The sequence below is a fragment of the Mandrillus leucophaeus genome, unplaced genomic scaffold (assembly GCF_000951045.1).
Source record: "Mandrillus leucophaeus isolate KB7577 unplaced genomic scaffold, Mleu.le_1.0 Scaffold700, whole genome shotgun sequence".
NCBI lineage: Eukaryota > Metazoa > Chordata > Mammalia > Primates > Cercopithecidae > Mandrillus > Mandrillus leucophaeus.
Genome location: NW_012107587.1, coordinates 1108858 through 1130903, shown reverse-complemented (window position 1 = coordinate 1130903; position 22046 = coordinate 1108858). Strand labels below are relative to the sequence as shown.

Below are 22046 nucleotides of genomic sequence, written 5' to 3'. Positions count from 1 at the left end.
TTCTACATATCACAAAAATGCAATGTCATATCTATACCTAGATACTATTTTTTTATTATTTACACCACCACCACTGCCAGCACAGAAAACAACAGTGCCTATAGTTGCATAAAAATGTCTCCTTTGTATTTCTCAAGATTCTACTTACAGAATATTTTTCTAAATTAAGAAATCTCTCAAAAATTATAAGTTGTCCTCTAAACTGAAGTCCATGAGACATAAATCATTCATGCTTCAGTCTTGTTTAATTATATAACCTGCTTTTTTTTTTTCCTATCATCCTTCTGAGAATTGGCCCCTAGGGGATTGGAAACTTTTATCAGAAAGGAGTGGGGTGGAGATTTGGGGTGGGAAGGACTTGAACTGGGAAATATTGGACCATATCATAGGATCCTCGCAGTCTTCCGAATTTCTCTTGTTCAAAATATCCTTTACTTAAAAATGTATGTCCTGTATGTAAGCCAGTCTAGAGTATAATATGTGGTTACATTAATACACACAGGAGGATAGTCACTTAAAACAAACACCCAGTCAGGCTCTGAAATTAAATTTAAGTAGTGGTAAGAGAGCAGTTCCAAGTGAATGGTTTATTGTTTAGTGTGTGGCTCCTAAGGGGATTTCAAGCTATTGGTAACTGTGACTACAGAGTGAGTCAAAAAGTAGGAGGGGGAAAGTGGTGTCCTAACTTCTGAGACGCTTATAGGCAATAAACATGTAGCATATTCCACATCTCCCTCATCCCATGATAAGGTCTGTCACCCTTTTACATTGCCCTGTTCAACACTCTCTCTTGGGTTGTTTGATCCATCCATTAATATATTCACCCATCCATTCATTTATTCATTCATTCTCAAGCAGTTATAAATTATGATTTTTAAATGGCAAACAACAGAAGCTGACTTTGATTAACTTAAAATTAAAAAGGGATGTAGTAGAAAATTAACAGGGAACTGAATAACAAAGCTGTGATAGTTTGCAGATATGACCATATTTTTCCACTCTCTCTGCATCCACACCCTTTGGAACATGACTTTACAACTCCTCCTATCAAGAAGGAGAACCTAGTTTTCACCCTCTTCAATCTAGGCTGGTCCTATGACTTACTTTGGCCAAAAGAATGCAGTGGAAATGGTGATATACCCAGTCTGAGCCTAGGCCTCAACAGGTCCTGTGTATTTCTATTCCCTTTCTTGGAAATCTGCCCAGCTGCATGTGAATAAGCTCAGGCTAGAATGCTGGAAAACAGCAAGACTCAGCTGAAGCCACCCTAGACCAGCAAGTTTCCTGTTCACCAACAGTCAGTTATAGTTGCATGTATGAATCCCTCCAAGACAAGAGAAATGCCCAGCCTAACCAAGTTCAAATTGCTGGTCTCTAAAATTTTCAGACAAACAAATAGATATTATTTTATACTACTAAGTTTTGAGATTATTTGTTACACAGCAAACACTCACTGATACAAAACCTTGAGAAGAATAGAATCTAGGAACCAGGGCAGTGGTAGCTCTTCTAGAGTGCTGCCACCAGGTAACATAGCTCCAGTTGTCTTTTATTCTTTTTGAGTCCTCTTCATTCCTGGGTACAAAAAAAATTGATTGGTCTATCTTGGGTCATATGCCCTCCCTTAGGATAGGGATGGAGTCCTCTGGTTTAGTAGCTTTGCCTAAACCACAAGGAGCAGAGAAAGGACAGTTCCTTAAAGGATAGTAGCAGCTGCTATTTCCATGAATAGGGAAGAAGAGGTCCTGTATAGGCAAAGCATATGTCTGCTATAAGCATTTACACTGTGTACTTACTCAGGGAGAGTAAGACATTCACTTTCAGCAGGGAAAGTCCTGGTCTTTTAAGGAGTCAGGTAAGCAATGGTGTCAGGCAAGTAACAGTGTGGTTACTGCTGTCACAAAGGAGCCAGAGATAGCTTTGAGAGCTGGAGGAGGACAACTAACCCAGAATGAATACCAGGATGATTTTTGGGGAGATGGCATTGGAACCGCGCTCTGTGAGATAAATAATGAGCTAGGTGAAGGACTAGCAGTGGTAAGGGACACAGGAGGCCTTTTTAGGCACTCGGATTTTAGCATGAGTGAAAACCTGGAGGGAGAGTCTTCATCTGTCACCACGGGCCAAGTATAAACCATGTTTATGCCTGGTTTGGCCTAACTTCTCTTAAAAAAAAAAAAAAAAGAGATAACTCAATTCACAGACTCTACTAGTTCCTACTGTTTTATCTCCTCCAGTTCTCACACTTGTTATCATTGGCTTGGTCCTTGTAGGTACCTGAGTTTGCCACTCTTAGCTAAGGCCAGAGAGCATCACTTGTGGTTACAGTGGTAGAGAGGGTATGAGAAGGTAAGGGAGAAGGGCTTGAGGCTGAATAGGTAGTGGGGAATTATGGAGAGCCTGGTATGCTTGCTAAGAAACATGTACTTTCTCCTGTAAACAATGCAGAACTATTACAGGTATTTGAGCAAGGGTAGTAGTCATGCTCAGACTTCAAAAGGACCAGTCTGGTAGCAAGTAGAAGATGGATGGCAAGTGCAACAGAGGAGGCAGGTAGAACAATTAGGAAGTGATTTTTGTTTTCTAGACAATAAGTACTGGCTTCCACCAAAGGGCGTGGGATGAGGAAATGGTGAGGATGGGATACATCTTTTCATGATGTCCTCCAGGGAGATCTGGAGATGCTGGTTGCTTCTATCTTTAAAAACTACTGTTGTTTCCTTAGAGCAAAATCATAATTTAAAAGGCCTTTTGCATCTGATAACAGAACTTCCCTTTGTCAAAATGAGACACACCTGTTCTGGAGAAACTGGCGATAAGCTTTAGTCTGCATGATGCCGAGACACAAAATCCCTCCTCCGTCTTGCTAGGAAAAATAAACGACTCCCCTGGACCAAATCAACTTGCCAGAGACCAGAGCAGTTTCCACACCACTTAGAGTCATGGATGGAGGGCTGTCAAAAGTGGGCCCCAAACTAGAAGCAGATGGGAGAGGATTCTTGCCAGAGACATCATCCAAACCTCTTGCTATTCAGTGATCAGAGGTTGAATGTTCAGAGAAAGTGCATCTGATGCCCTATTCACAACTGGATCAACTGAAATAACAATGAAAGGCGGTGTCTGCCTCAGGGGGGATAAACGGAGCAGCTGCCAGAAGATTCGTGTTTGCCTTCTGGGGAGAGGGTAACGGGAAGGGATAGTGTCCTTACTCAAAAGGGTCTGGACAGAAAGCAAAGAGAAAGCATTGATTTGAGAGTTCTTTTTCCATATCATAGAGTAGGCATGACAAGGAGGATGTATATGAGTTGGGATGGTGAAGAAAAAGTATGAATTTATGTTGGAGAGAGATAAATTTTTTGTTACCTAGTTTTCTTTCTTTCTTTTTTTTTTTAAAAAAAAAGTATCAGCAATTCAATTAATATGTTGCATGTCTGTTACAAGCATGAGAAGTTATAGCAGAGTGTATGACCCTTTTAGTCTAGTTGGGAAGCCCAGACATTTGCATGGAAAAATGTCAGTAATAATACAAGGAATAAAGGCTAATGGTGCAATCAGAATCTATTGGTGGTGATAAAAGGAGAAGGTGTTTACGGGAAGCAATTTGGCAACAAATCTCAATTTTAGACTTGTTTTTAATCTCCAAATGATGCCACTGAGTCACAGAGCTTCAGGGAAAGGATTGAAAGAAGGTGTACATCGGAGAGATCTACAGTTTTTTCTCCTTACTAGGTGATCTTGCCAACACGATGTGTTCACAATCCATTATTTGCTTTCCATAAATCTTGAAATTATATTGTCAATTGCACAGTTCGATTGTATTTTGGTTTCGTATGTGTATGTGTAATTAAAGCATTGGCTTGTTAAATGAAACATTTCAAATACATTGCACATTTTATAACTCTGTTTTTCCATTTTTCTATTTTTATTTTTATTTTTTACTAAACTAGGCAGCTGCAGGAAATGAAAGTGAATCTATTCACTCTTGACAGGCAAAATCTCCTGATTTCCATGCAGGAGAAGTTAGAGCACTGTGTGATGAATTGCCAAATAATAGTGATTACTATTTATCAAAGACCTATAATGAGCCAGTTACTTTACTCATATCTTTTAAAAAATGTTTACAAGAAAGCAAATGCATTTATAGTGGAAACTACAGAAAAATCAGATGAGAAAGAAAATAAGCAACCTGCAATACTGTGGGATATCCCATTCCTGGAGCCCTTCTAAAAGGCAACCACATTGTCTCAGAGTCTTGACACCTCACAGTTGGGTGGCGACAACACTGCTTCGCTCTGGTCAGTGGGGCTGAGAGAATGAGGGGAAGGTGAGAAGACACTTTGCAAGGGAATGAAGTTGAGAGAGGTCTTGGTGATCCTGGCACTGCTGGTCAGCAAGGGAGCCTAGTCCTGAGGTACCAGCAAGGGCAAGGGACCCAGAATAGAGATGGGGAGGATCACTGGGGGACTTTTTGCTTTAAGCTGGCTAGCCTTTAGAAAGCACCCCCAGACTTTTTTGTCCAACATTCTGTTTCCCTAGTGAGACGTCTTGGGCTCTGCTAAGCTATCAGTCCTGCTTTACTCAAGGATGACAGTCTGGGTGTGAGATGCTGTGGTAACCCCTTCTGCCTAGGAGACAGACACCTGGCTGGCTGTGCCATTGTTGGGTCCAAAAGAACAGCATCTGACCTGCCTTTCCTTCATGATGTTGTTGCTCTTCTGATGGCTTTATGGTATTTACCTTATGTGTTTCTCTTCCCCAGGCCTGCCAAAGGTCAGGGTGAAGTGTTTTCCCTGGTGAAGATATCTCCTTAGCCTAGTGAAGATATCTGCTTTCACCAGAATCATTCTCAGGAGGGGTGTAATTTAAAGACAATAAGATGCTGTGTTTAGAGCAGGGCCTCCATGAGCCCTACATATTCTGACTTTTGGAGGCCTTACCATACCACATATCAAACATGCTAACGACACCCATATCCCACATTAAATATACTTTTTGGCTTCGAATTCTTTTTGTAAGGGCCTTTATATTTGTGCTTTAGAAATTACTTGGCTCTATGTAACTTTCATTTAATTTATGATTGGCTGTGAGTTCCCAACAATCACTGTGTGTACTTAGGGGAATGTGTGAAGTGAGAAAATTGAATCTATAAATTGTATTAGATATAATGAAATCTTTATGAATATTAAATTTTAAAAGTTAATGAAGTTGGCATGTTGGTGCTTTTTTGTAGACATTTAATTAAACATTTATTCATTTTAATTTTTATTGTTTTCTTTTGTAGTTCTGGAGCCAACAACTATTTTTCTACCTGAGGCTTATATATTTTCTAAGCCCCTGAAAAGCTCTTAGCTTTGGGATCACATTGCACTGATGAAATTTTGATGAAACAGTGCTTCTCAAAGATTTTGGCTTCAGGACCCTTTTAAAATTATTGAGGATTCCAAAGATTTAAAAATTACTGTGGACTTCAAAGATTAATTTAAAAAAACTTTTAAATATGGGTTATATCTGTCAGCACTTATTGTAGTAGAAATTATAACTGAGAAATCTTAAAATCACTTATTTACTAGTGAGCTGACTGCATGTTACATAATTAACTTTTTAATGATAAATAACTGTATTTTCCTCCCAAAACTGTAGTAAGAACAGCAACATTTTTATAAATCTCTTTAATGTGTGACTTAACAGAAGATAGATTCTCATAATCTCTTTGGCATTCAATGCGTTGCCACAGACTGTTTTGGTTGCAGTATAGGAAAAAAATTTAGCTTCATGCAGGTATGTATTTGGAAAAAAGAGGTGTGTTTTAATAGACTTTTTTTTTTTGATACTACATCAAAACTTGACTGCCAGTTTTCTTAAAGGTAATTGTAATATAGAATCTGAAACTATGCAAATGAAATTTTCATACTATGTTACCTTAAAAGTCACTGGCCATGTTATGCTTTGAATCAACGTTTACCTGTGTGTGATTTTGCAATATGATACAGTGAACATTTAAAAAATATTGGTTCACTGAATTATACAGATCCTTATATACTATCAAAGGATCACATTCTTTAATGCCAGCACAGATCTAATCAGAAAAGTCTTAATATATTAGGAAACTGGTGAGTTAACAGTGACATATATATTTTCTAAAATTTTAATTTTCACATAAAGTTCAGATGTTACCATTGGCAACAAACATGGTCAGCTGTTTCCTTCCTTCCTTCCTTCCTTCCTTCCTTCCTTCCTTCCTTCCTTCCTTCCTTCCTCTCTCTTTCTCTCTCTCTTTCTTTTCTTTCTTTTTCTCTCTCTCTCTCGACGGAGTTTTGCTCTGTCACCCAGGCTGGACAGCAATGGCGTGATCTCAGCTCACTGCAACCTCCGCCTCCCAGGTTCAAGTGATTCTCCTGCCTCTGCCTCCCGAGTAGCTGGGACCACAGGATGCACCATCACACCCGACTAATTTTTGTATTTTTAGTAGAGACGGAGTTTCATCATGTTGGTCAGGCTGGTCTTGAGTTCCTGACCTTGTGATCCACCCGTCTCGGCCTCCAAAAGTACTGGGATTACAGGTGTGAGCCACTGCGCCCGGCTAAGCTGTTTTCTCTGAAGTAAGAGGCTCACTTAGTTAAGTTTTGAGAACATGTCTGCCATCTACCAGAGTCTGAACACCTATAGTTTCTCTTTTGTTCTTTCAAGTAGAAATGGTGATCTATGAAGACTGAGCTTAGTTCAGATTGCAACAACTGTGCAGGTGCCTTTTCTTTGAGACAACCATGGTAATTGGACATGCCTTATGAGTTCTTCCTGTTTCCTTATGCAGAATCTTAAAAAGATGTTTGCGTGCTCAAGGGTTAAAATTTAATAAAATTAAAAATGATTCTGCTTCATCAAAGACATGCTTATATAAATAGCCACATTTTTCTACCAGAAGTGGGTGGCATTGAAGAATTCAATGACTACTAGTGCAGTTTGGTGCACTGCCTTGATTTGTTCTATGGTGCTGGCAGCTTTCCCATCAGCAATGCAAATGTAAATACAATGGAAAAGGTGAACACTGTTTTATTGTTTCTATGAATATTGTTTTGACCTTGTAGATCTCCTGTAAGGGTGCTGGGAACCCAGAGAGGTCCACAAACTGCGCTTTGAGAACTGCTGGGATACCCAGCCCTACAGTAAGCACATAATAAATGTTCAGTCAACTGCAGCTAAGACCATATTCTGTTTACTTTTCTAGGCATCATTTTTCTGTTTTTAAAAATAGGGTTAATGTTACTTCACAGGGTGATTGTGGAGATTAAATGCAGCAAAGTATGTAAAATGCTTACCATAGTGTTCAGTATATAATAAATGTGCTATGAAGATTCAGTATTATCATTAATATTAATATTACTAATAAAAAGTTATTTAAAAACTTTTCCTGCAGAGCACCAGCAGGGTTGCTTCACATTTCTACTGCTAGTGCTTGACTGGAGTCTCTTTCCTATGGAGACTTTTAAAGGCGGTGGTACTTCTTTTCCATTTTTATCTTCATCCTTCAAGCCAAGGCTGCTGCTGCTGCTGCTTCTGGGGATTTGCTCCTGTGTACTCTGGGAAAAGGGCCCCAGCCAGGAATTCCCACTTGTTTGAGAACCACAGAAAGCTGCAGTCATTTTTTTTTTCCCAGCCTTCGTAATCTAGTCTAGACACTCTGAGGAGGTGAAGGATATAATTACAGCTTGAAACACTTCACATGCACCAGCAATGCAGCTCCTCCCGCACATGTGTGATTCAAGCCCCAAGAGGGCAGTGAAATCTGATGATTCACTTGTCTAGATAAGCTGGGAGTGAAACCCTAGCGGTCCAGGGTCCAGTTGCCTTTACCACATAGCACCCCTAACTGGCAACCAGTTTCTCCATTCGGTTCAGTTGAATTCAAAGCAGCACATGGGCCTCGAGGTCTTACTGAAAGCGTGCCCTTTGTGTACCACACTGTGTCAGCTACTGTGCTGGTTATTCACTCTTGGCTATCCCAGTCTCATTTCTGCTTTTCTCTGGGCTGCTCAAAGGCTGACCTCCATGGATGGCATTTCCAGGCTCTTCTGCTTTCTGGTCTCCAGTTGGAGTCCATCTCTGGCGAGTACTGGCAAGAAAGAGATTGGAGGGTCATAGGAGAAACAGGTTGGTGCCACCTGACTAATTGTATAGCTGGTCTGCTCTGGCTAAAACTTCTGTTGGGAGACCCCTCTTCCACTGTTACAGCAGGCTATAGCTCTTGTCACAATCTGGTGATAACATTTTCTCCCTTTGTCCCTTTCAGGGTGGTAAGAGCCTCCCTCTGTGGCTAGTCCCTGGCAAGCCACTACCCCTGCTGTTCCCTTGTGCTGCCTGCCCACACCGCTATAAATATGGCCTTTGTTACATCCTTTCCAGTTAACCCTTTGAGTGTGCCATCTGTTCCCTGGCTGGACCCTACTGACACAGACAGAAAGCTGCCTTGAGAAATTTACGGTCTACTTAGACTAGTTATCCCAAGCACTAGTCAGATGCGTTCCATCTTCACAGCTGTTAAAGCCAAGAACCAGCTCTACTATTACTATGCACTTAACACTTCTGCTTAACTTGATTAACTTTTTAACCATACATTATTTAATTCAGATAAAAAAAGGAAGGGGCCGGGTACGGTGGCTCATGCCTGTAATCCCAGCACTTTGGGAGGCTGAAGCGGGCAGATCACCTGAGGTCAGGAGTTTGAGACCAGCCTGACCAATGTGATGAAACCTCATCTTTACTAAAAGTACAAAAATTAGCTGGGAGTGGTAGCATTCGCCTGTAATCCCAACTACTCAGGAGGCTGCGACAGGAAAATCACTTGAACCTGGGAGGCAGAGGTTGTGGTGAGCCAAGATCGCGCCATTGCACTCCAGCCTGGGCAACAAGAGCAAAACTCCATTTCAAGAAAAAAAAAAAAGAGGGAGGGAAAGAGAGAGAGAGAGAGGACTTTTGTCACCAACTAAGCAGGAAATAAATATACTTGCTGCCATGGTCTGAATGTTTGTGTCCTACCAAATTTGTATGTTGAAATCCCAACAGGTAAGGCCTTTGGGAGGTTATTAGGTCATGAGAGTGGAGCCCTACTGAGTGGGATGAGTGCCTTCATAAAACACACCTCAAGAGTTAGGTTGTCTCTTCCACCCTATGAGGATGCAGTGAGAAGGTGCCATTCATGAAACAGGAGATGGGCCCTCCCCAGACAGTGAATCTGCCAGTGGCTTGATCTCGGATACCTCAGCCTCCAGAATGGTGGGAAATATATTTCGGTTGTCTATAAACTACCTAGTTTATGATATTTTGTGGTAGCAGCCCAAATAGACTAAGACATTTGCCAAAAATATAAGAAGAGGGTAACAACAAATCACATGAAAACAAAACAGTATTGCTAAACCCCAGCACAGCATCATTGTGGTTAAAGAGCACCTGCTCTGTATACACTGGCTTGGTTTGAATCCTGGGTTCTCCCACTTTCCAGCCAAGTGACCACAAGCAAGTCACATAACTCTTCTGTGCCTCAGGGTCTTTATGTTTAAACTAGGAATGAGTCTGTCTACTTCGTAGAGTTGTGAGGCTAAGTGAATTAATATGTGTAAATATATGTAAAGCGCTTATAACACTGCCAGGCACACAGAAAGCACTGTGTGAATTTAAGTTTTTTTTTTTTTGAGCCAGAGTCTTACTCTGTCACCCAGGTTGGAGTGCAGTGGCATGATCTCAACTCACTGCAACCTCTGCCTCCTGAGTTCAAGCGATTCTCCTGCCTCAGCCTCCCGAGTAGCTGGGATTACAGGTGTGAGCCATCACATCAGGCTAATTTTTGTATTTTTAGTAGAGATGGGGTTTCACCATGTTGGCCAGTCTGGTCTCAAACTCCTGACCCCAGGCAATGTGCCCACCTTGGCCTTCCAAGTACTGAGATTACAGGTGTGAACCAGTGCACCCAGCCAAGTAACATTTTTTTATGATCATGATGATGATGGTGATGATGGAATTACCTGACTCAGGCTCTGAGCTGGAGGGTTATTAGCTAGAGGAGAAAGACACATCAGCTCCAGACTGAGGCTTTCTCCTAGTGTAATCAGTAGAGTTTGGAGAGAACTGAAAATAATAAACTTCCTTACCATGTGCTTCGGTGTCATTTGTTTCTCTGTTATCATCCAAAATTATTGATATTCCACAAAAACTTGCCTCAGGTCCAACAGGGGAGCACGTCCTTTTGAGAAATGCAGGGAAACAATGGTTACACTATAGCAAACAAACAACAAGCAAGGTGGAAGAGGCAGCACAGAGAAAAAACCAGCGACAACCTCGGGGGTGGAGAGTGAGGAGGAAGCTGTTGGCCAGGTTGATCAGAGTCTGAGTTAGGGCTGGAAAATTGGCAGACAAAGGGGGTTCTTGGGGATTAGAGGAAATAGCTTGTTTGAAGACGGTGAGGGGGATGAGTTAACAACGGTAAGGTTAGGAAAGAGCAACATTCACAAAGAAATAACTTCCCCCAACAAAGAGACAGTAAAGGCTTATGAAGAGCTGCCTAGAGAAGCGGTTCTCCAAGGGTGGTTCAGAGAGCTACCTCATCGAGACCTGGCAACCTGTTAGAAATGCAAATTGTCAGGCTTTATCCCCAGACTGACTTAATCAGAGACTCTGGAGGAAGATTCCAGCAATCTGGAATTTGATAAGCCCCCATGTGATTCTTACACATGTCAGAGTTTGAGAACCACTGGCCTAGAGAAGGTTGGGAGACTATCAACAGCAACTGAGCTTGAGATTTTGTGCCCAATAACAGTAAGAGACGTTTACTGAGCACTTTCTATGCACCGGCAATTGTGCTTATTATTTTACCTGCTCTAGCTTCTGTAATCCTCACAGCAACCCTGAGAGATACATTATTATGCCCATTTTACAACTGAGAAAATTGAGGCTTATGTTGAAGTTTAATAACCATTTGTTCCCAAGGCAATGGAGCCTAGAGTAATGAGACAGTTAGGTGGTAGAAAGAAAGGCAGAGGGCAGACTGGAACAGACTGTTGGAAGATTGTCTACAGCAGCTTTGTCGGGTAGAACTTTCTTTTTTTATTTTTTTGAGACACAGTGTTGCTCTGTCACCCAGGCTGGAGTGTAGTGGCATGACCTCGGCTCACTGCCTCCTTTGCCTCCTGGGCTCAAGCGATCCTGCCACCACAGCCCTCCAAGTAACTGGGACCACAGGGGTGTACCACCATGCGTGGCTAATTTTTGTATTTCTAGTAGAGACAGGATCTTGCCATGTTGCCCAGACTGGTCTCAAACTCCTGAGCTCAAGTGATCTGCCCACCTCAGCCTCCCCAAGTGCTGGGATTACAGGCATGAGCCATGGCACCCTGCCTGGTAGAACTTTCTATAATGGTGGAAATGTCCTGTACTTGTATGGTCTGATATGATGGCCACTAGCTGTATGCAGATAGTGAGTTGACTAGTGTGGCTAGTGTGATGGAGGAGCTGAATATTAAATTTTATTTAATTTTAATGAATTTAAGTGTAAATAGCCATGTGCAGGGCAAGTCTAAATTCATAGAACAAGTAGGTTCAAGGGCAGGACTTCATCTTAGGTCTGTCTGACTTATGAGCTATGGTCTTTTCTACTATTGCTCCTAATGTAGAGCCATTCTTGTCCATTGTCTGAAAAGAGCTGGGATCCCTTTCTGGCCAAGTCCCTATGAAATTACTTCATAGAACCAGAATGGCTCTCTGAGAACCCTCTTCCTTAGCTGATCAGTATGGTTGGAGGGAAGGCATAGAGAAAAGCCACAACAGACTGCCCTCAAAATGTTCCCTATTATGTGAATGACAGCTGACTGGTGGCTTTCAGGGCAAAGAGAGTGCAGGTTGACCCGCTTCTTCCTTAGCCTTTACTGTGTTCCTGGTGCCCTTTATGTCAATATTAAACATTGGATGGACCAGCCAGAGACCCCAGGAGATACCCTGGAAAAGATTTTTCTAAGCTAAATGCCAGAACTTGAGCATGTTTTTTTTTTATTTGCTTGATTCTCCATGGAGCTGATGGAACATTGAAAACTCCTGCTCCCAGGAATTCTTGGCCTCATCAGCCCTATAACTTCTTCAGATCCACCCCCTGCCTTTCTTTCCACCATCCAATGACCTCATTATTCTAGACAAGAGGTTGGCAATCTTTTTTCTGTGAAGAGCCAGATAGTAAATATTTTAGGCGTTATGAGCCATATAAGGTCTCTGTTCCATATTCTGTGTATGAGGTTTTTTTTTTTTTTTAGGCAACTAAAAATGTAAAAGCCATTCTTAATGCTCATGCAAGATTTGGCTTACCAGCTGTGATTTGCTCCCATTCTAGGCTCTCTTGCCTTGGAAACAAATGTTTATGAAACTTCAAGAAGCACAAGGATCTTAAACCCCAGATTCCTGTGCTCTCAGAAGACTGTGATTTCGTGGGGTTGGGCTAGGGTGTAGGAATGCATGTTTTAACAAACATTCTAAGTAACTGTTCTCATGCAAGTGGTCTGTAGTCTACCTTTTAAGAAATGCTGTTACAGGTGGAAGGGCTCTTAGACTCGTTTAGTGACCAAACCCTGCATTTTACAGATTAGGGAATTGAGGTCCAGGGAAGGGAAGTAATTTGTCCCAAGAGTTATTGAGTTAAGGCCACAAAGTATCTGTAGGAAGATCCCACTGCCCAAGGCAGGGCAAGGAGATGGAGACAAACTGGATCATCATTGATTTAGCCAAGGGAACAAGCATCCCCTGAAGGTGATCATACTGGTGCATTTTCAACAAAATTTCCTTTATGACTTAAGCCAGTTTGAATCAGATTCCCTGTTGCTGGTACGTGAAAGCACCCTAACTGATACAGACCCCTCTTGTTACCAGCCTTCTTTGATCCATCTCTTTTGAGAGAACTATCTTTGAAGAAATACTCCCAAGGCCTCATCCAAATGTTTAATCCTCTAAATGTCAAGGCCTTTGTAACGAATGGGGTAGGTTACACACCTCCCTGCACCTGAAGGCAGAGTGTATAGAGTTGAAAGTGGGCCAGGCCCGGAATTGGGAAATTTGGCTTCTATTCTTGCTTCTATCATCATATATCTGTTTGAAATGGGCAAATTACCTAATTTCTCTGTGCCTGGCTTTCTCATTTGGAAAATGAAGGGGGTGGAAAAAGCCATTTTTAGTCCCCTTTGTCCTAGGTATTATCATTGCATTTTAATTGTTGACACTACTTTTCTTGATTTTCATAACTTGTTCCTTGCCTGTTTCTCTCACTCTCTTTCCAGAAAATAAACACACACAAAAAATGACAGCATTGACTTTGGGCCAGTCTATTCTTTCCTGGCAGAAATTATACCCCTGAAGAACTCATATATGTTTGCATTTGAATCAACAGCCCTCAAAGGTTTCTCTAGGGAATGTGAACGTTTCCTTCCCAGTTTGAAGAATGGAGCTAATTGATACAACATAGCTTTGTGTCAGGTGGAAATACATTTTTTTTTCATTTGCTAAAAAATAATCAGGCTAGTCAGTTAAACTGCAACAACAATTTAAAAAATACACTGGTGCCTTAATTTAGTGGTGCTGATGGAATAAATTACCTGTGTCCGGCACTCCAGGGAGAGCAGCCACCACGTCTTGGCAGGTTTTCCTTTTCACTGAGGGAGGGAGGACATTACCTAACTTCTCCTTCAACATGTTGTGACAGGAGCCAGGGAGGCCTAGGTAGTTACCACATTCATGTGAAATCATTCTTGTTTGGGTTTCAGTAACGTTTGTTCTCTTTTCTTTTAAACCCGAATGCATTACGTGTTCAAAGCATAAGCTTATAGCGTTACTACAAGAAAATATAGTAAAGCAAAAAAGAAAAAAAAAAAAAAAACACCACACACACAAAGCAACACAAATCATCCTGTAAGTTCCCAACCGAGAGATGACCACTTGTAGTTTTTTAATTGTTTTGTTTCAACAACTTCTTTTCTAATCACCAAAGCAATATAGGCCCAATGCTCAAGCAAACACTGAAGAGGAAAATGAATCACAGTGAATCCTACAGCCAATGATAGTCACATGAAGTCTTTGAATAAATACCCCACCCCGCTATGGCCTCCCAGCTTGCTGCCTTTCCTCACGTTTTTGTCGTTCCCATTCTCCAGGATTTCACGTTCCGTGAACTGAAGGCATTGGGCCCGGCAGAGAGGCACCAGTATATTTGTTTTAGTGCTTTGGAAAGATGCCTCCCCGAGGTCTGGACCCCAGGGAGGGTCTGTGCACAGGAAAACCAGCTCCACAGAAACATACAGCCACCATGACTCCCCCTGCCCCTCCCCTCATTAAAATTTAAACAGTGTGACTGGAACTCTCCCCCAAAAAGTTTTTCAAATTGGTGTGGATGCCAGCTGTACTCACAGGCAGCAATATCACCTAAAATTTTGTTGTTTGATTTGCAGAGTTAGTTTCTGATGCCATAATGTCATCGATCACCTTTCTCCCCAAACTAGTTCTCTTTTCCTGATCTTTCTTTCTTTTGCCAGAAACCCCATCATTCTCTCTAACGCCCAGGATCCACATTCTCTGGTCCCATCTTTTCTGCCTTGAAAAAGGTCTGGATATTTTCTTACGAGGTGATCAAGAGTAGTGGAAGAAACTTTCCATTGACTTTGGAGTCAAACTGACTTGGATTTAAATTCTACTCTTGCTGCTTACAAGCCTGTGAGCTTGGATGAATCAGTTTACCTCATTGAACCTCAGTTTCAGCTTCTGTAAAAGATAATAGCACACATTATGTGTTGAGTGTTTACTATGTGCAAAATACTCTTCTTACTGCTTTATATATATTAACTTATTTAATCCTCACTACTACCTTATGGGTATCATTATTCTCATTTTACTTGACAAAGAAATTGGCCCAGAGAGATTAAGTCACTTACCCCAGGTAACACAACTGACATTCACACTCAGGTGGTATGTTACCAACCATGCCTCTATTTGGCCCTCTGTTGAGGGAAGTATTTCCTCTGAAGGGTATGATAAAAGTTGAATGAGAGTTTATGTGTAGTATGTATAGCAGAACCTAACCAATTTATGTGCTTCGCTTTTCTTTAAAAAAATTGTTAAAAATATTTTTCTTTCTTTCTAAATTTTATCAACCTTGTCCCTTTTTTTTGAGAGAGGGTTTTCAAATGCTAATAGTCTATACATTTTCAATGGTCAGGTCACAATAACACAATTGTATACTGATATAGTTTGACTCTGTGTCCCCACCCAAATCTCATCTTGAATTGTACTCCCATGATTCTCCTATGTTGTGGGAGGGACCTGGTGAGAGATAATTGAATCATGGGGGCAGTTTTCCCCATACTGGTCTTTTGGTAGTGAATAAGTCTCACGAGATCTGATGCTTTTTTTTTTTTTTTTTTGAGACAGCGTCTTGCTCTGTCACCAGGCTGGAGTGCAGTGGTGCAATCTCGGCTCACTGCAACTTCCGACTTCCTGGTTCAAGCTATTCTCCTGCCTCAGCCTCCCGAGTAGCTGGGATTACAGGCACGTGCCACCACACCCAGCTAATTTTTGTATTTTTTTAGTAGAGACGGGGTTTTATCATGTTGGCCAGGATGGTCTCAATCTCCTGACCTCGTGATCCGCCCACCTCGGCCTCCCAAAGTGCTGGGATTACAGGCGTGAGCCACCGTGCCTGGCCAATCTGATGGTTTTATAAGAAGTTTCTGCTTTCACTTCTTTCTCACTTCTCTCTTGCCACTGCCATGTAAGAAGTGCCTTTTGCCTTCTGCCATGGTTGTGAGGCCTTCCCAGCCACGAGGAACTGCGAGTACATTAAACCTGTTTTTCTTCCCAGTCTCTGGGATGTCAGCAGTACAAAAACAGACTAATACATATACTATGAATTTACTGTGTTTCAGGTACTGTGCTAAATATTTTAAGTGAATGATTTTTACAAATCCTCATGGTAGCCTTGTGAGTATGCACTGTAGTACCCTCATCCCATGGAAGACATGATTCTTCGCGGTGTGGTTAGGTAACACTGCCAAGGTCAAGCAGGGGAGAGACAAAGCCAAGATTCAGACTGAGGTTGCTTCATTTCGGAGCCTGAACTCTTAATCGCTTTTGCTAAAAAATATCATTATTCGTGGTATTAATGCCTTTCCAGGGGTAAGGAGTGAAGTTGGGCAGAAATAGATAAGATCCTCTTTGAGAGATTATCAAATGGTCATCCAAAGTGGTATGACTGCTCTGGCGTCATTGGTAAGGACTACTGTGACATCTGGGGGAAGGGGCATCATTGCAGGGCCTGGAGTCTGAGACATCAGATGGAGCAAAGCATCGACCTATGGGTGAATGCATTCACAGGGTCTTGATAATGTGGGTCCCCTAGCCTTGTGCTTGAATATACCTAGGGAGCTACCCTGATGAACACTGGGAAAGAGAAGACTTTCAGATATTTTCTTAGCACAGGGGACCAGAATGTGTGGATTTGGGGTATAGGTGGTGGGATTAGGAAACAGAGGTAGAGGAGTGGAGTTTGGGATGCAAGGTTTTTTGTTTTTTTAATTACTGTAATATTTCCTGTGCCTAGTGTGAGGAGTTGGGGGAAAGTAGTTAAATGTATAGAGCCACTACTATGTTTCCAGATGCTTTCTGTATGCATTATCTCTTTTGAGCTTTATAATAATTTTTTGAGGTAGGTAGTACTAGGACTAGCTCCATTTTTGTAGATGGGAAAACTGAGGCTGAGAAAGCATAGATTATTTGTTTAGGATCTTGAAGAAATAAAATGGCTGAGCTGAAGTTTGAAATCAGATCCTTGTGACCTCAAATTCCCTTAGGGCCCAGGAATAAAATGACACCACTCTGATTGAAAGCTAACAACCTATACCAGTGATGTATTGATATGGTGCTGTTTCACTGAGAAAAAACTTAGTGACCAGTGCAATCAAAAACACAGAGTAAAGGGGCAGGACTAGTCCTCCTGTGGATAAGAAATGGAATTCTTGACATGTCTACACTGTTTGTGAAAGTGAGTATATTTGTGATTTTGTTCCAGAAATTACTAGTTTTTTTTTTTAATTGATAGAGCAGACAACATTCTGAATAAATGCTAACAACTGCTTTTGGGGAGCAAAGTAACGTAGTGCGATGTGGTGACCTTGGTTGTAGTTGTTACCGTGGAGGGTGTCCAGGTTCTTGGCATCTTGAACAAATAATTGGACAAAACACACAAACAAAGCAAGGAAAGAATAAAGCAACCAAAGCAGAGATTTATTGAGAATGAAAGTACACTTCACAGGGTGGGAGCAGGCCAAGCATAGGGGCTCAAAACCCCCGTTACAGAATTTTCTGGGGTGTAAATACACTCTAGAGGTTTCCATTGGTTACTTGGTGTACATCCTATGTAAATGAAGAGGAAGAAGTAAAGTTACAAAAAAGTTACAAAGTCATTTACTCAGTGTATGTTCTATGTAAATGGAGAGGATATTTCCTGTCATAGCTGAAGTGTTTCCATTTGATTTAGTTCTAGGAAGTCAGCATGAATCGGCCTTATGTTCCCTGCCTCCAGACCCTACTCTCCTGCCTCATAGGGAATGACCGCACAGAAAGGCATTTTTGTTTTTGTTTTTGTTTTTGTTTTTGTTTTTAAAGTTGGAAGTTTCTTTCAATTCAAACTCTGCCTGCTTTTAGATGGCTCCTCCTGGAACTATGCCTCAACGTCTCTCCTGATACTTGGATACTTTTCCTCTGACTGGTGAGACCTCCATCTCTGATTCCATCTGCAGTCATTTGGGTGCAGTTCAGCCCACAGGATTAGAAAAATCCATGGCCGGACCAGCAAGATCTGGCCTGGAGTGCTGGTCAGTGACTTCTGTGACCCACCCTCCCCTTGAGACGGACAGACCCTGGGCCTCTTCACCCTCCTCTCTTCTTTCCTGGAGAAGCCAACTCTTTCAGGTTGGGCTGCTTCCTAGAATTTCTTGGTTTACTTAGTTCCAAGTGAGACGGGAGGTGGAAAAGGGGACAGCTTCCAAGTTCTCCTGGGGAGAGCAAACTCAGGGCCATATCATCCTTTGACCACAGACAACCACTCATGGAATTTTTCCTGATGTCTGTGTGGTTCTCAAGTTTCCCAACCTGTTCGCCCTGAGCACTTGGAGTTGGCTTTTGAGCTCAGAGAAAATACTCACTGTTGCCAGGCCACCAGTTTAGCCTTGGGGAGCGATAACTAAATAAATAAGGGGACCCCGCCCCCAACCTTGTTAGTTTATTTTTACAGATCGGACTTTCCACGAATGCTGCCCAGAAAGCCCACAGAAAGGACTGTGGGGTGGCTGCTGTGGCTGTGCATGGCAGCTGGGGACTCCTTCTCTGACCCATTTAAGTCACACTATGATTGATGATCAGAATGGAAGGAAAACAACTGCAGATGGAGAGTCAGTGGGATAATCAAAACCAACACAACCTGTTCCTGGTGTCTGTCCTTGCCTGATGTTGAGGGGGCACTTGAAGTAGTACAGTGGTTAAAAGCACGGGTTATGGAGTCAGAAAAATCTGAGTTCAAACCCCAAGAGCAGCAGTTAATGATTGGGAGACTTTGAGAAGATTTGTATCATTCTTCTGAGCCTTAGATCCTTGAGGGTGGTGGGGATAATAATACCTTCCTCTTAGTGTTGTTCTGAGGATTAAATGAGATAATACAGGGGGAAGTACATACAGCAGAGCTTGGCAAATAACCAGTGCTCCATCAGTTGCAGCTCCATCGCACCTATTTGTTGGCTGCGATGATTTTGCGATTATGTGAAATACTCGGCACAGTATCTGGCACAGAGGAAATAATAAATGGTAGCTATTTCATAGGATTATGGAATGTCAGGGTTGGAAGGAATCTTGTCTGAAGCCAAATTACTTTTATCTTCTCCTTTTGCAGATCAGGATCCTGAACACCAGAGAGGGCCGCTGACAGGTCCAGGATTACACTCTTAGCACCTGGCAGAAAGAGGATTCACTACATCGTGCTTCCTGACATCTCTCCCTTTGAAGAGCAGTCAGATTCCTGCTTTGCTCTTCAGACTTAGTTTGGGGGTTTAACAGGTGAGGTTGCTGGGGGAACTCTTTTACAATATCTCTCTGAAAGAATCCAGGCTGCCAGTTTCATTTGGTTTGGGAGTCAGTAGCATGATGGAAAGACAAAAAAACACAACTTGACATCTGAAGAAATGGGTTCAAATTTTACCTGCAACTTACCAGTTCTGGGGCCTTGGTTCAGCAATGAAACTCCCTAAAACTCAGTTTTTTCTTTTGTAAAATGGGGTTATGAACAGTACCTACTTCAAAATGTGTTTGTGAAGATTAAATAAGTTAACATAAAGAGTTTAGAAGAGCGTCTGGCATATTGTGCTCAGTAAGTGTTTATTTATTGCTGAATAAAGCAGTCATTTACTTAGTATTAATAATTAGCTATTACTAATTAAACTAGTATAATATAGTAATAAATTATTACTAAAGATCAGGTTGCAAAGACTTAGTGCTTAGGAACTCATTTCCTGCCTCCAGCCAATTTTGTGCCTCAGTGACAGGGTTGGTGGCCTTGGTCATGAGACAATGGGAAGGCAGTGCTGCCCGCAGGTAGAGGGTTAACACAGGAGTTTCCAGAATCGAGGGACAGCAGGGGATTGGTTTGGAATGCTGGTATGGATTTGGGGTACAGATCCGGATGCCTGGGCTTTCTCTGTGGCTGGTGGCCTTGAGAGACACGTGTTACATCATTCTTGTTATTTATTTTTTTGTCACTGGAGCAAAGCAGAGGCTTTTCTTGGTTCAGTCAGGAGTCACGAGCAAGGACAAGCAGAGAAGCTGACCAGCTGTTGGGAGAATTCAGGCTGGAGTGGGCTCAGTGCCCAGGCCTTGCAGCCTGAGCTAGGGAGGAACACATCGAAATATGACATCTGCTGCTCAAGCTCCCCCGACACCCACCCCTTCCTTGTCCAGCTGCTCAGGAGAAGGGAGGAAGCTAGCATTTTCCCACTGCCATTGTATACCTGACAAGTTCATTAATCTTAGCTTATCTCATCCTTATGACCTCTCAAGCTGGTTATCATTTCTTTTTTATGGAAGAGGAAAAGGAAGAGGAAGAGGAGATTCAGAAGTGCCCAAGGGCACACACGGGGGCAGAGCCATCATACAAGCCAGAGTGTTGGACTCTAAAACCCATGTCCCTTTCACGGCACTTGATAGTTCTTATGGACCCAGTCAAGATATCACTGGCAGCATCTGGTTTATCATGAATCTGTGCAGTATATGGCCAGAGGAGACAGAAATAAACCTAGAGGCAGGTGGCTCCTGGCATTAATGGCCTGAAGAAAAGAGAAGCCCAGGCCCAAGACTCCTTCCTAGTTTGTGTATCCCTCCCTCCCCAACTACCTCCCCACTTCGCCTTCCTGCCCCTGGTGCCCTGGACCAACCCTTGGCCTGGAGAGGGCAGCCTGTCCCGGTGCCAGCCAAGCATGCTCAGGCCTAACAACAATAGCTGGAAGGGCCCCTTGGAGCAAGTACTTCCTGAAGTGCTCAGAACAGCCACTGTCCTTGTGGCTCAGGAACAATCACAGCTCACGGCAGCTTCCGCGCTCCATTTCAGAGCCTCCAGCACTCTCAGTGGAGGTCCTGTGCCTGCTGTTGCAGGCTCCAAGCTTCAGGAGATACACGTAGACAAGGAGTCCAGGAGGCCACCGCTCAGACTGCTCAAATGCCTAGGGTTTAGGAGGACCTCAGGTTTTTTTTTTTCTTAAAGTTGGAAGAAAAATCTGGATGGTCGTTTTCCTTTACCCTTCCTGTAAACCAGCGGCCTCATCCTTCATCTTTGTTCTTCTGTCGTCTTTCTTTGGGCTTTGAAAACAAAGAGGGAGAAAAAGAAAACCACAAGTAAAAATTTAATTCTGAATTTAATTCTAATTATACGCTTGATTCTTCATTCAGCAACACTGAATGAGGCCTGCTATGTGCTAACCACTTTAGGGTACAAAAAACTATTCAATATTTACTCACTTATTTATAAATGTATCTGGTCATTTCACAGTAATGCTAGAGCCCCTGCCAAGCTGCAGGCTTTGTAGACATAGAAATGCCTGGGCAGCTTGGGACCCTGTCCTGTGCAGCTTCAAGTCAAGGGTGGGAGGTGGACAAGTGAACCTGTAGTTGAAATACCCAGTTTATGTGCTGAGTGCTGGGAAGGGGAAGCACAGGGTGATGTGGGGGGCACACACAGGAGGGGCACCTGACACTGACCAAGAGTCCTGGAGGATGGATAGGAGGGAACCCAAGGGAAAGTGAGGTTAGGTGGGTAGGAGAATGCATAGGAAGATACATTGACTTTTGTGAAGGCTGGAGGTGAATAACAATGCATATTTTGCACCAAACATAAAGGAGATTCATGTGGCTGGATTGCGAGAGGAACAATAATCTCTAGTTGTTAGCATTCCAAGCTCTGGATCCAGTCTGCCTGGGTTAGAATCTTTGTTGGGCCACCTATTACTGTGTATCCTTAGTGAAGCTATTAATGCTTCTGTAACTCAGTTCTCTTGTCTGAAAAATGGAGAGGATGAAAATAATAGTATCTACCTCATAGGTTGTGGCAAAGATGAAAATGAGAAAATATGCATGAGGTACTAGAATCATAGCTGGCATGCAGTAAGTAAGGGCTTTAGAAGTGTCACCTATGATTAGGTGAAGAGTAGGGGACAGGAGGCTTGGACAAGCAACGAAGTTAATTCCATACACCTGTAATGCCTGTGGGCCAGGCATTAGCGAACCAAGCAGAATCAGAAAGACCCAGCTCCCGACTGCAGGGAACTTGCAGTATTGACTTGTTAAAAACTTGGACCTTGGAATCAGAGAGATCTGCCTTCCAATCTGTCTAATCTGTGTAGTCATAGGCAGATTATTTACCCTCTTTCAGCCTTCTTTTCATCGGTAAAATGGGCATAATGATAGTATATTTTTTTTTTTTTTTTTTTTTTTTTTTT

General features: G+C 42.3%; 1 long non-coding RNA gene across 1 annotated transcript; it reads left to right on the top strand.

The window, feature by feature from the left end:
• The first annotated feature begins 17658 nt into the window (after positions 1 to 17658).
• On the top strand, positions 17659 to 19398 carry LOC105528108. Its single transcript, XR_001004312.1, has 2 exons — positions 17659 to 17779; positions 18956 to 19398. It is a non-coding gene; the product is annotated as an uncharacterized LOC105528108 (long non-coding RNA).
• The last annotated feature ends 2648 nt before the right edge of the window (positions 19399 to 22046 follow it).